Here is a 5,825-nt window from a genome sequence, read left to right as displayed (position 1 = left end):
TATCAATGATTTTAGCCAGCAGAACATGAGGAAGCTGCTTCCCTCCATGCCGTCTGTAGTTCCTCTCTCTCCATATCGAGTGAGCTGCTGCTTGAAATGTATATCTTATCAAGAAGAGCCTGACCCGATCCTGACCTTGTGCAAGCATAAGCTCAACAATATCATCCCATCTCTCGGTATATCCCGAACAAAGCAAACCCCTCATGAGCGTTCCCCATATTTGGCTCGAGTAAGCACAAGAAAAGAACAGATGATTTCTTGTCTACACTTCCTGTTTACACAATACACAAGTTGGATCTATAGCAGGATTCCATCTCAACATCCTGTCACATGTCGACAATCTGTGCAACGTCGCAATCCACATATGAAACGAATATTTCGGCGTGGCATGTTTGAACCATATATATTTACTCCATCTTTGCAAAATGTATTCTTTGCGGATCAACAGCCAAGTATTTTTGGAGGAGAACATAGCTTTATAAATCTCTGCTTTGTTTCTCCAAACTGCAAGTCCTATGCACCATTATTTGCAGATTTTATCTTTTCAATCTCCTCCTCAACTCTATTCAGAATCACTACACGATGTCTTCTTCTTCTGTGTTTTTGTATAGCTTCAGCAACTGTTGAATTTCCAGGAATGCCCAAATCCATAAACCCTCTTGCTCCCAACAAATCTCTCAGACGCCCCATATTGCACCAATGATCATACCAAAAAGAAGTAGTCTCGCCATTTTTTACTTCCATTCGATGAAACCTTCTGGCAGAGTCTCTAGTCTTAAGGATTTTCTTCCACATCCAAGAGCCAACTGTGGTGGTTTCCTTAATAGACCAAAAGGATCCTTTCCGGATCAGATACTGCTGAACCCATTTCACCCATAATGAATTCTGACCAGAAAGAATTCTCCAAACTAGTTTGAGACAAGAAACCTCATTCACCTATGTTAAGATTTTCAGCCCCAGCCCGCCTTCTTCTTTCTTTTTACAAACTTCTGCCCATCCCACTTTTGATTTCTTCATATTTAACCCAGGCCCCGACCACAAGAACCCAGCACAAAGTTTCTCTATCCCACTTAGACATTGTCGAGGAAGCCTAAACGCTGAGAGCGAGAAGTTTGTCAAACTCATGATGACAGATTTTATTAACTGCAGCCTCCCCACATACGATAAAAACCTCCCATTCCAATCGTACATTCTTGTCCTAACCTTCTCCATCAACGACAGGTAATCTGCTACTGTCATTTTCTTGGTGAGCAAAGGTAAACCAAGGTAACGAACTGGAAGCTGACCCGCTTCAAATGGAAAGTTCTCAAGTATAGCATTCTGATTATTTGCGGAAATCCCAGCCATATATAATGTCGATTTTTCCAAGCTGATTTTTAATCCAGAGAGCTTCTCAAACTTCTCAAACACCTTGAGAATCCCTTCACCCATCTCTTCTGCCCATCCGTGAAAACCATTATATCATCTGCGAAGCATAAATGAGTCAGAAGAGCATTTTTACATCTCGAGTGATATCCCACTAGTCTGTCAGCAGCCGCTTTATCTAACAACTTAGAGAGAACATTCATGCAGATAACAAATAGCGATGGAGATAGAGCACAACCCTGTCGCAAGCCTCTGGTGCTGTTGAAATAACCGGCAAGTTCTCCGTTAACATGAACAGAGAATGAAGCAGTCGAAACACAGAGATTGATCCAGTGAATGTATTTAGCTGGAAAACCCAAAGCTTTGAGTGTTGCTAAGAGAAAATGCCACTGCACCAAATCGAAAGCCTTATATATATCGATCTTCATAGCGCACCTTGGAGAGATCTCACTCTTGTGATAATCTTTTACTAATTCAGTAGCTAATAATAGGGTCTCCATCAACAACCGGTCCTTAACAAATGCTGACTGATTAGATGAGATGAAAGTAGGCATTATATCTTTGAGACGGTTGGCTAGGAGCTTAGATATCACCTTATATAACACATTACAGCAAGATATTGGCCGATAATCCTTCATTTCCCTAGCTATATCTTTCTTAGGTATCAGAGCCAGGATAGTAGAATTGATACCTTTGGGAAGAAAGCCTTTGATGAAGAATGATTGAACTGCTACAACCACATCATTCCCAATTATTGGCCAAGCTGCTTTGAAGAATTCAACTGTGTAACCATCCGGTCCCGGCGATTTATTTGATGGCATTTTGAATATCACCTCCTTCACTTCCTCAGCTGAAACGTCTCTGATTAAATTTTCACAATCCTCTTCACTGCAACGAAACTGAAGGAGATCTTGTAGGCTCTCCACATTAGGCATTTCATAATCAAGCGGCCTATGAGTGAGCATTTCTGCGAAGAACCTCTCAGCTTCTTTTTTAATGTCTTCCTCCGTTGTAACTATACTACCATCAGGACAAACTACTTCTCTGATGGCATTCATCACCTCTCTAATTTTTGCTGCATTGTGAAAAAACTTATTATTCCTGTCACCAGCCTCCAACCAGTGCATTTTTGACTTCTGCTTAAAGACCTCCTCTTCTATATCTGCAAGTTTCTGCCATTTCTCCAATGCTTCACACTCTCTCCTCATAGCTTCTGAACTCGGATTCATTAAGGTTTCTCCATGCCTATCACAAAGAAGTAATAGCGCCTCCTTCGTCTGCTTATGAAGCTGCCCCAGTTTATCTTTACTAAGAGACCTCAACGCCGGCTTAAGACCTTTAAGTTTCTTCCCAAGTCTGTATAAGGCTGAGGTTGAATGAAAAAGTTGATCAGTTTCTCTCCAATACTCTTCAACTGTCGGCAAAAATTCATCCATTGCTATCACATTTGTAAATTTAAACGGTTTCCTTTTCTTCTGCTTGTTCTCAATATCAAAATGTATCCTGCACCTGAGGTGATCAGAACATCCACCCGGTTCAAAAACACTATATGCCCTCCCCAGACCATGAAGAGCAACATCATTGATTAGAACCCAATCCAGCTTCTTACAAATTAAATCTCCCTCCCTCTTGTTACACCATGTAAACATAGGCCCATGAGATCCCATATCTGTTAAAGCACAATATCGAGTAAGCTCCTGAAAATCTCTCATCCCTGTAGTAACATTAGGGCTATTTTCATAACTTGAATGCTCTTCGCCAGCCAAAATCTCATTGAAGTCTCCAAAAATTAGCCACTACTTCCTCTTAAACATTGGTGAATCTTTATGATTTCGCAAGTCCTCCCACAAAACCTTCCTTTCTTCCATTGTGCTCAAAGCGTACACAGAAGAACAAAACATCTCCTCCTCCATCCCTTCTAACAGAACTGAACAAGTAATTAACTGACTACTTTTAAACACTGGTGTCATCCTTACTGATGGCCCCCAAACAACCCATATACGCCCAAGATGATGATGCTCATAGTTAGCCATGTGAGACCAATTCATGTGAGACCAATTCTGAAAAACTGAATTCATAATATTTCATGCCTTCCTTTCCTTCACTCTAGTTTCTATCAAGCTTCCAAACTGTAAAGACTGATTCCTGACCCATTCGCGGACTACTTCATGTTTTGATGGTTTATTAAAGCCGCGCATGTTCCAGAAGAACCCAGTCATCTTGCGTCGCGGGGTTTCTTCTTCTTATTTGGATCGCACGGGCCATCATCCCGCACTCTCTGAACAGACACATCTGAAAGGAGTTTATGTTTAGCCTTGTATCCTCTTGGCAAGAACTGTCTCCTAACCACTTCATCTTCTCTCATTGACTCCTTTTCCAAATGCTCCTTATCACTTTGCTCCTCGCTTCGCTCCTCCGCATTAACTTCCTCCAAAACCTCCTTGTTAACCTCCTCTACTTCATTATTCTATGTTATTTCTCCCTCTTCTTCATCCAAACTCAGTACTGAAAATCTTGATTTAGAAAGGATTGATACCTGACAAAACTTTAGTTTATTTGTTACTGCAGGGGTACGACTAGCTTTCCCCGGCGATACATCCATCCAAATTTTTTCTCCTTCACTTCCCTTATTACTTTCTACTATCGTCTTCTCTAGAACCTCCATAATATTCCCATTTTTGCTAGTTGTCATGTCCATCTTATCCTCTGCATCAGCATCAAGAATAGTTTCCGACCCAGCAGCTTCAACTTCTTTCGATTCCACCACCTCTGCACATTTCTCCTTCACATTACCAACCTCCTGAACCTTAATCTCCATTTCAACTTCACTCTCTTCCTTCCTCCTTCTACAAGCTCGCATAAGATGTCTCCATTTGCCACAATGAGTACATTTTGATGGGAGCCACAGATAAGTATATTCCACCCGAGTTTTATTCCCCTGAAATGTGAAGTTCATTGATTTTGGTAACTCTTTCGACAAATCAGCTTTGACAAACACCTTTGCTATCTTCAAATTTAGGCATTGCTCAGTTTCCGGATGTAATCTCGCAGGTATACCAACCGGACTTGTCACAAAACTTAAGCCCTTCCAGGAGAACATATCCATTGGTACATTCTTCAAGTGGACCCAGAGAGGTATTGAATGTGTTTCCTGCTCAATATCTTCTATTAATGGAGACCATTTCGCCATGATAACTGGAACTTCAGCAATGTTCCACATTGCTCTTCGTACAATCATGTTCCTCGTGACTGGATTACTCACTTTGAACTTCATTGTTGTGGAGTTAATCACGTAAACATCAATCATCTGCGACTTGTCACTTTGCGCCCAAATCTTATTGACAATCGCATGAACCTTGCCTATATGCGGAGCTTTATCCAAAAATCTTCCAATTAGAAAATCTTCCCACAAAGGAGCAGCATCCTTGAAAACTTCATCCGGCACACTCACAGATCCCACACCATCTTCCATTTGAATTTTCATCTCATATTTCTTCAAAATATTCTTCCCTTTAACCGCGTTAATCCACTCCCCCGTTTTCAGATCCGAGTTAATCGGAATAGACTGACTACCTTCCAACGTTTCTGTCGAAGGCGCTGATAGATTTTGTTTCTTCATCTCCGATCCCAAAGATTCTCCTTTTCCCACCGTCACCGAGTTTCTAATCACCGAACCTTGGTCACCCTCTTTCGTAATCACAACCTCCGAACCTTGAATCCCCATCGCCGGAGGCAGTAGATGACCTCGATCCCCCATCGGAGATCTAGATCCTGCTCCGGAGCCATTGAGATCCGCCGTAACCCCGATCGCCTTTAGTTTCGCCAAAAATCAAAACAAAATATAATTACAAAGTATAATTTGTTAGTAAATTTTCTTTTAATAATATTTATAATCTAATATATTAAAATAGAAGTCACAACTTCATTTCATAAGTGATTTTTTTTTTAAGTTGGACCATCTCTTAGAAAATTATTTAAATGAAATTTTGTATACATATTTGAATTATTTGAACTATTCTAAGAAAAAAATGAAATAAATATTCCTATATTTTCTTTGAATGAAATTTGAATAAAATATTTTCATATTTTTTTATTACAGCATAAATATATATTATATTTTTCATTAAAGCAAACATTTAATAAATTAAATTAATTATTTTTTATTTATAGTATAAATGAATATTTTGTTTTTCATTTAACAAAATCTTTTAAATATTTAATTAATAGACAACATAAGAAACCTTCAAAAACATAGATAATAAAATGAAAATTCAGGTTTAGAAAGACAAAACAAACATAATGCATTAAAATTTTCGGTTTAATAATTTAATTGAAGCATACGCTTTATAAATTACCGGTTATGACCTAAACCTAATATATATATATGAGTATAATCGTAAGAATATTAATATCTGAGTTAATAAAGAAAAGAATAGAATAGAATGTAAAAAAAAAAAAAA

At 38.9% G+C, this 5,825-nt stretch overlaps 1 pseudogene; it reads right to left on the bottom strand.

Moving 5' to 3' along the window:
* Positions 1 to 309: 309 nt before the first annotated feature.
* On the bottom strand, positions 310 to 5,049 carry LOC106321440 (annotated as a pseudogene).
* Between the last annotated feature and the right edge of the window lie 776 nt (positions 5,050 to 5,825).

This window comes from Brassica oleracea, unplaced genomic scaffold (genome assembly GCF_000695525.1).
Source record: "Brassica oleracea var. oleracea cultivar TO1000 unplaced genomic scaffold, BOL UnpScaffold01658, whole genome shotgun sequence".
In the NCBI taxonomy this organism is placed as follows: domain Eukaryota; kingdom Viridiplantae; phylum Streptophyta; class Magnoliopsida; order Brassicales; family Brassicaceae; genus Brassica; species Brassica oleracea.
The sequence above is the reverse complement of the archived record's forward strand: the minus strand, read 5'-3'. Positions and strand labels throughout refer to the sequence as shown.